Source organism: Triticum dicoccoides, chromosome 6B, assembly GCF_002162155.2.
Source record: "Triticum dicoccoides isolate Atlit2015 ecotype Zavitan chromosome 6B, WEW_v2.0, whole genome shotgun sequence".
In the NCBI taxonomy this organism is placed as follows: Eukaryota; Viridiplantae; Streptophyta; class Magnoliopsida; order Poales; family Poaceae; genus Triticum; species Triticum dicoccoides.
This window is the reverse complement of record NC_041391.1, coordinates 533,722,483-533,731,919: the sequence shown is the minus strand read 5'-3', so window position 1 is coordinate 533,731,919 and position 9,437 is coordinate 533,722,483.

Below are 9,437 nucleotides of genomic sequence, written 5' to 3'. Positions count from 1 at the left end.
CGCTCTTGGCTTCTCTACCCCTCCCCTCATCTTCTCCTAATGGCACCTGATATGGTGCGCGCTGAAGCATCCTGGTTAATAAGGGATCCGGCGTGCCTTAGGGAAGAGGGGCTGAACACCTGATCCTCTCCGCCTTTCTTAGCCAGTCCTGGCCAAGGGTATTTTTCAGAATAATGTTATGATGAACATAAACAGCGTGTTCGGTTGTGGAGTTACTTACTTGGGTATCCGGACGATTGCAGTCCAGGCCCGCATCCTCGATGGTGTTCGGACACTTTATTCGTGATCCAAAGAATAACCGATACATCCCTTCGAGCGTCATGCCGAAGAAGTGTTGAATAGTTCACGGTCCTTCTGGGTTGAGCTCCCACATTCGGAGAGGTTGACGTTTGCATGGTAGGATCCGAGGGACTAGCATTACTTGAATTATTTTGACGAGGCTGACATCCCTCTTGAGAAGATCCCGAATGCGGCTTTGCAATGTCGGTACGTCATTAGCAGGCCCCCAGTTCAGTCCCTTGTTGACCCATGACGCCAGTTGAGGCGGAGGGCCCGAGCGGAAGGCAGGGGCAGCCGCCCACTTTGTGCCTCGGGGAGCCGTGATGTAGAACCACTCCCGTTGCCATAAGTCGGACACCTCCAGGAAGGAACCCTTGGGCCATGGGGCATCGACGCCTTTTCTTATTATAGCACCTCCGCACTCCGCGTTTCGCCCATCAATCATCTTCGGCTTCACATTGAAGGTCTTAAGCCACAGGCCGAAGTGTGGGGTGACGTGGAGGAAGGCTTCACACACGACAATTAACAAAGAGATGTGAAGGATGGAATCTGGAGCCAGATCATGGAAATCTAGCCCGTAATAGAACATTAGCCCCCTAACAAAGGGATCAAGACTAAAGCCTAGCCGTCGGAGGAAGTGTGAAACAAATACGACACTCTCGTTGGTGTTGGGAGTGGGTATGACCTGCGCTTGAGCAGGCAACCTATGCAGGATGTTGGCGGTCAGATACCTGACCTCCCTAAGCTTCTTGATGTCCTCCTCTGCCATCCACCGGCCTTGAAGATTGGATCCGGACATGATTGAAGGTCCGAAGCTCTTAAGCCTGAGCCGTGGGTGTTGGAACTCGAGGTGGGGGTAGGGGAGGATCGAGCAAGGGTGTGAAAAGATAAAGACCTTGGCCCCTTAATAAAGGAGGTGAATATCAAGCGTCCCCCGCGTGACCGTTTGGAACTTTCCTAAAATCAAGGAGTCATATTAACAAACATGGTTGGGTTACCCATGCCCGTATTGATGAGAATCCTGCAATAAGGGGACATGATCTCTGCTTCAACAGGACGTGCCAAGGAAACCGCCTCGCAATATGTGCAGTAGCTGGTTGTGAAAAACGGTTCGAATAATGACCGGGCCATGGCGTGATGTGACGCTACGAAAAGTTGTCAGCAGACAAGATTTGTGAAATATTGTTCTCTCTACGGTGGTATGTGGAATTTGTTTTGCAGAGCCGGACGCGATTCTCGTGTTCAAAATCTTCTATGGAGTATTCGGAGAAGGAACCCGCCTTGCAATGCCGAAGACAATCTGCGTGCCGGACTAATCATCATTGAAGCCTGGTTCAGGGGCTACTGAGGGAGTCCGGGATTAAGGCGTCCACGGACAGTCAAACTATATACTTTGGCCGGACTGTTGGACTATGAAGATACAAGATTGAAGACTTCGTCTCATGTTCGGATGGGACTCTCCTTTGCGTGGAAGGCAATCTTGGCAATCCGGATATGTAGATCCCCTTCTCTGTAACCGACTCTGTGTAACCCTAGCCCCCTCCGGTGTCTATATAAACCGGAGGGTTTAGTCCGTAGGACGAGAACAACAATCATAATCATAGGCTAGCTTCTAGGGTTTAGCCTCTATGATCTCGTGGTAGATCAACTATTGTAATACTCATATCATCAAGATCAATCAAGCAGGAAGTAGGGTATTACCTCCATCGAGAGGGCCCGAACCTGGGTAAACATCGTGTCCCCAGCCTCCTGTTACCATTAGCCTTAGACGCATAGTTCGGGACCCCCTACCCGAGATCCGCCGGTTTTGACACCGACAGCAAGCCATTCGTCCTGGATACTGTGTTTGAAAGCCGCTAAGGCTTCGGCATCCGGACAGTCAATGATTTGGTTCTTCTTGGTGAGAAATCTGTTCCAAAGCTTACGGGTTGACTCTTCGGGCTGTTGGACTATGTGACTTAAATCGTCTACATCCGGAGGTCGAACATATGTCCCTTGAAAATTAGCCCTGAAAACGTCCTCGAGTTCCTCCCAACTTCCAATGGAATTTTCGGGGAGGCTTTTCAACCAGTGCCAAGCTGGTCCTTTCAACTTGAGGGGTAGGTATTTGATGGCGTGGAGATTGTCTCCGCGAGCCATGTGGATGTGAAGAATAAAGTCCTCAATCCAGACTGCAGGGTCTGTTGTTCTGTCATATGCCTCGATGTTCATGGGTTTGAACCCCTCTAGAAATTCATGGTCCAGCACCTCACGGTGAAGCACAGGGGGTGTGCGGTGCCCCTGTATCTGGATGTGTCGTGGCATGGGTCTGACGGTTGTAGTGTTCGATGTTGATTCTGAGCTGGTAGTTGATTAGTATAGACAGTTTGGTTGTCGTGATCTTGTGTAGGAACACGTTTCCTAGCCCCATAAATGGACCTAACCATACCAGCTCTCTTGTAAAGGTGCTCACGTAGATCGTGTGCTGACTTATCTGCGGCGTCATCAGCCGCTCTGTCTTGGCCACGGGGTGGTCGGTCCGGCCAATCGGCGGTATTGTTTTTCGGCGGGATGGGCTCTACAGCCTCGTCATCGAATTCGGGCAGCAGCTTGCGCTTTGGGTAGCTCTTTGTGTGGCGATCGCCACCATGTTCCTCATTAGTGTCGAGCACTTTGTTCCATCTGTGGTTGAGCGTATCCTCCACGGCCTTAAGCCTTTGCTTCTGCTTCTTCAAGCTCCTCGCGGTGGTGATAAGCCTTCTGTGGAGGTTCTCTTGTTCCAAGTGCTTCTCCGGGATGGTGCGTGCATCGTCGTCCGGACTGTTCTCCTCTCCGGAGACAGGTTTATAAGTTTTGTCTTCAGCATCGCCATGATCGGACTACGGCCCCGGACTATGTTCGCCGTCCCCTGGCTCATCCTGCTCTATCGCTGGGTCTACGGGGTCATCATTATCCTTAGAGTCATCCGGGGTATTATTCTTTCTTGTGCCGTTATTGCTGTTTTTGTTGTGGTGGGCTTTGGAGCGTCCGCTGACGTCGGCGCTTTGTTTGCTTTTCGAGGGGATTATCCTCCGTTGCATCATCGTCATTGCTTTCTTTAGGTGTGTCCACCATATATATATATATATATATATATATATATATATATATATATATATATATATATATATCATATGATGAGGTGGATGTCCAGTGCCCTGTGGGCGGTGGTTCCTGTTCTTCTCCAGCATCGTTATCCATACCGTTGATGTCTTCGGAGTCGAAATCGAGCGTGTCGGTTAAGTCGTCGACAGTGGCTATTAAGTGGGTGGTGGGTGGGTAATGAATTTCTTCATTGTCCGCTTCCCCCTCGAGCCGGACATAGTTCGGCCAAGAGTCTCCAGATAGGGAGAGAGATTTTAATGAGCTTAGCACGTCGCCCAAGGGCGACTGCTAAAAGATATCCGCGGAGCTAAACTCCATTATCGGTGCCCAGTCAGATTCGATGGGCACAGATGTGCGCGGTTTGGAGCATGTGGCCGGAGACGAGTCTGAGGGTCCGATGATGCAGACCTCATTGGAGGCAAAGTCTGTGTTTAGATTTATCGCCGCTAAGTGCGCGGTCTCCACGGCGGGGTCCATCCACCCGTCCTCGAATGGCACAATCTGCTCCGGATTTAGAGCTGGGGCAGCTGCAGGTGTGATTTCCTGGACACAGTCCGATGGTAGATCTAGGTCATGCTCATCGTGACCGTAAGGCACACCTGTCATGGGCTTGAATCCGTCGAAGATCAAGTCTCCGCGGATGTCGGCAGTGTAGTTCAGGCTTCCAAACCTAACCTGATGGCCAGGGGCATAGCTATCGATCTGCTCCAGATGGCCAAGTGAGTTGACCCGCAGTGCGAAGCCGCGGAATACGAAAATCTGTACGGGAAGGAAAACCTCACCCAGGATCGCATCGTTGTGGATGATTAAAGGAGCCATCTAGCCTTACCATGACGGCACAGTGGAACTCTCAATGAAAGCACCCATGTCAGTGTCAAAACCGGCGGATCTCGGCTAGGGGTCCCGAACTATGCGTCTAAGGCTAATGGTAACAGGAGGCAGGGGACACAATGTTTACCCAGGTTCGGGCCCTCTCTATGGAGGTAATGCCCTACTTCCTGCTTGATTGATCTTGATGATATGAGTATTACAAGAGTTGATCTACCACGAGATCGTAGAGGCTAAACCCTAGAAGCTAGCCTATGATTATGATTGTTCTGGTCCTACGGACTAAACCCTCCGGTTTATATAGACATCGGAGGGGGTTAGGGTTACACAGAGTCAGTTACAGAGAAGGAAAACTAAATATCCGAATTGCCAAGCTTGCCTTCCACGCAAAGGAGAGTCCCACCCGGACACGGGAAAAAGTCTTCAATCTTGTATCTTCATAGTCCAACAATCCGGCATAAGCATAGAGTCCGGCTGTCCGAGGACCCCCTAATCTAGGACTCCCATAGTAGGCGCACCCCCCACCCTCATGGGCCCCTCGTAGCTCCACCGACGTACTTCTTTCGCCTATATATACTCTTATACCCTAAAAACACCAGGGGGCACGAAACCACTTTTCACCGCCGGAACCTTGTGTACCCGTGAGATTCCATCTTGGGGCCTTTTTCGGCGATCTCTCGGAGCAGGAATCGATCACGGAGGGCTTCTACATCAATGCCATTGCCTCTCCGATGAAGCATGAGTAGTTTAACACAGACCTTCGGGTCCATAGTTATTAGCTAGATGGCTTCTTCTCTCTCTTTGATTCTCAATACAAAGTTCTCCTCGATGTTCTTGGAGATCTATTCAATGTAATATTCTTTTGCGGTGTGTTTGCCGAGATCCGATGAATCTTGGATTTATGAACAAGATTATCTATGAATATTATTTGGTTCTTCTCTGAATTCTTATATGCATGATTTGATATCTTTGCAAGTCTCTTCAAATTATCGGTTTAGTTTGACTTACTAGATTGATATTTCTTGCCATGGGAGAAGTGCTTAGCTTTGGGTTCAATCTTGCGGTGTCCTTTCCTAGTGACAGTATGGGTAGCAAGGCACGTATTGTATTGTTGCCATCGAGGATCAAAATATGGGGTTTATATCATATTGCTTGAGTTTATCCCTCTACATCATGTCATCTTGCTTAATGCATTACTCCGTCCTTATGAACTTAATACTCTAGATGCATGCTAGATAGCGGTCGATGTGTGGAGTAATAGTAGTAGATGCAGGCAGGAGTCGGTCTACTTGACACGGACGTGATGCCTATGTTCATGATCATTGCCTTAGATGTCTTCATAATTATGCGATTTTCTATCAATTGCTCGGCAGTAATTTGTTCACCCACCATAATACATGCTATCTCGAGAGAAGCCACTAGTGAAACCTATGGCCCCCGAGTCTCTTTTACATTATATTGCATCTCTTTTTCATATTGTTGAATCTCGTTTACTATTTTGCAATCTTTATTTTCCAATCTATACAACAAAAATACCAAAAATATAATATTTACTTTATTATCTCTATTAGATCTCACTTTTGCGAGTGACCGTGAAGGGATTGACAACGCCTTTATCGCGTTGGTTGCAAGGTTCTTTATTGTTTGTGCAGGTATTCGGTGACTTGTGCGCTGTCTCCTATTGGATTGATACATTGGTTCTCAAAACTGAGGGAAATACTTACGCTACTTTGCTGCATCACCCTTTCCTCTTAAAGGGAAAACCAACGCAAGCTCAAGAGGTAGAACTCGGCCACCGCCTGTTCGGCGGCCAATTTCTTGGTGGACGCCTCAGTCTCGGCTTTTTAGGGCCTCCTTCAAGCCCTCAACCTCAGCGGCAGTAGCTGAAATATCCGCACATTGAATGATCAGCATACAGTCTGGTGTATAAGTACCCGGCAACGAGCGATCACACACATTAACGAAAGGCTTACCTTGCGCCTCATCAAGACGTTTGTTGACAAGGTCAAGCTCCCCATTGAAGCGCTCAAGCTTTTGGTCCATCTCCTTTAGCGCCACGGCATTAGGAGCCGCAGCCAAGGAAGATGTGTGTGTCACAAAACAAAAGTCATCAACATTATTGATCGGCCTACAGAGTTTGATCCTCTGCAAGCTTCTCCGAAGTCGTTGCATAGTCTCAGGGGCTGCTATGTACATGACCTATCCAAACTAAAGATTACAACCACTTTACATGATAAGAGCATTACTCGACTTACCTCAAAGCTTGTCAGCAGGCCTTGAGCAACGTCATTCAGTCTGGAATGAATGAACCGAACACCCTGTATAACCACACCCATAAGAGTACAGTGCTCGTCGATGACGGCAAAGTTGCTCACCAACTTCGCCAGCGTGTCCGGCCAACCTGCCGCCGCGCAATTAGAGGTGTTTGGCACGGACGTCGGGCCCTCGGTACCTTCCCCACCAAAAGGAGGGATTGGCTCCTTCAAGGGCCTCGGGGCTCGAGAGCCAGATGCTATAGGGGTTCGGCTGATATGGATCCCTTCCCCATGTTAGCCAGGAGGGATACATCCCCTTGATCTTTAATGACCGAGGCTTCGGCCTCGGCCATGGTGGCGTTGACCTCCTCACCTGAGTTCGGAGGAGGAGGGGTCTTTCGCGATAGCACCTCCCAACTTGTTTGGGGATTAGAGGAGGTGCAGAACAGGAGCCAATGTCCGCCAGTTTCGCAGGCGGGGCCTCCCCCTCCGAGGTTTCCTCAGTAGGCTAGCCACGTGGAGGGCTGCACCACCAAAAAACAATCAATCTACGTTCAACCAGGGACTACTAAAGAATCATGCAATTGAAAATGTCGCGAGGTGTACCTAGTCGCAGGGGGCTTGACCCTGGGTTCCCTCAGAACCTTTTCGGATGCTTCATACTCCTCGTCGGAGTCCGAGCTGTCGGACAGGACCAGCTTAGGTCGGCACTGTCTCTTTGGGTCCTGAGAAGGTTGAACCTCCTCGATGTCACTGGATGCCGCCCTCTTCTTAGAGTGTGAGGAGGCGCTTTCCTCCTCGTCCTCATCCTCGTCCCCCTCCGGTGTGGATAGGGCCGATGTGTCTCAGGACTGGCTGTCCAGATGAGCTCTGTGATGGAGGCCCTCCCTGGCCTCCAGTACCTCCATCTTCTTGCCCTTCTTGTCGGGCACCTTGTAAGGCACCATGACTAACAACTTCTCTAGTTGTTCAAATCGGGGCCCTTCTGGCAGCGGCGCTGGGCCACTGATCTTCTCGGCCTTGGTGAGCCAGCCCTGCAAAATCCACATAAAGGGGTTCAAATCAAATCGTATGGTGCGAATATTTGTACTCATGCTAAGACAAATACCGCTCACCTTCTTCGGAGGGTTCGCAGCGTCGAGGACGATGTCCTCCCCCTTAACCGGTCACTCCTTCTACAGCTTAAATAGCAGACCCCACACTTTCTTGTGGGTCGTGCCGAAGAGATGTTGCATGATGGCCGGATCTTCGGGGTTATGCTCCCACATTGTCTTGGCCCTCTCCTGATAGGGTAGGAGTCGACGCTTGAGCATGATCTGGATCATGTTAATCAGCTTCGTGCCGGTCCCCATTATGTTGACGACGCGCTTTTGCAGCACCTTCAAGTCGTTAGCAAACCCCCGGTCTAGGCTCTTCGTGGTCCATGAGGCCAGCCTGGTAGTGGGTTCGTATCTGAATGCGGGAGCTACCACCCAGGTGGCTCCCCTTGGCTTGGTGATGTAGAACCATTCTTTTTGCCACACCTTAATGGTGTCGATAAACTTGCCCTCCAGCCATGGCATCCATGTCAGTTTGCTGATCATGGTCCCGCCGCAGTGCGTATGTTCGCCGCCAACCACCTTAGGCTTGACGTTGAACACCTTTAGCCATAGGCCGATGTGTGGTCGGACTCGGAGGAGAGCCTCGTAGAAGATAATGAAGGACGATATGTGGAGGAGGGAGTTGGGGGCTAGATCGTGAAAGTCTATCCCGTCAAAGAACATCAACCCCCTCACAAAGGGGTGCAGGGGAAATCCAAGCCCCCTAAGGAAATGGGGGAGGAATACAACCCTTTCGCCCGGCCTGGGCATGGGGACGATCTGGCCTACTTCAGGGGCCCGATGAGAGACGTCGACCGACAAGTAGCTGGCCTGCTTCCGCTTCAGGATGTTGCTATCAGTGACAATGGAGGCGTCCCACTTCCCGTTTGCGCCGGATCCGGCCATGGCTGACAGATACGGGATGGGATTTGCTATGGAAGCAGAGAAAAGGGGCGCTAGAGGTCTGAAGATGTGCGTGAGCGTAAGGTGGAGGAAGGCGTGGGATGCTGACTGTTGTAGCTCCCCCTTTCACTACAAAAAAAATACACTTCTGTGATGATACGTGTTTGTCAAAGTAGGTCGCGTTTTTTGTCATGCATGTACATCCATGACAAATTTATGACAGAATCAAGATAGTCATACATGTGCTGTCGTAGAAGTGTTCCATGACATTACCAAAATTATCATCACGGAAGTGTCCACTTCCATGACGATAAATCGCGTGTCACAGAAGTGCTTTCGTCAAGGGTGACCGACACGTGGCATCCACCGTAACGGAATGCAGTTAAGCTATCGGGTCGGGTTTTGGATCCGATAACCCGTTAACAGCCCCAACCAATGGGAAATTTCCACGTGTAAAATTCTGATTGGCCGAAGGGAACACCTGTCAGCTCGTCAGTGGGCCAGATGTCGCCCGTCCATTGGAGGAGACATGCCTATGGTACGTTGACACGTGGCTGGGCCCAACAGAGGCCCATATAGGTTAAAAAGGCCGACCCAGTCAAAGGCCCGTAGAACTTAATCAGGTACTAGTGGGCCAGCCCAATAATGGCCTGCTTAATAAAGGCCCATTTACAGCCCGAAACCAGATCTGGCCCATTAATTGTTCGCCCAATATTTGGGCCCATTTACGGCCCGAAGCCACATCTGGCCCGTTAATTATTCGCCCAATATTTGGGCCCATTTGCGGCCCGAAGCCAGATCTGGCCCGTTAATTATTCGCCCAATATTTGGGCCCATTTGCGGCCCGAAGCCAGATCTGGCCCGTTAATTGTTTGCCGAATATTCGGGCCCAACTACAGCCCAGTGACTTTCGGCCTGTTAGAGGCCTGATGTAGACATGGGCCCATTTCAGCTCGGTGTGACTTTCGGC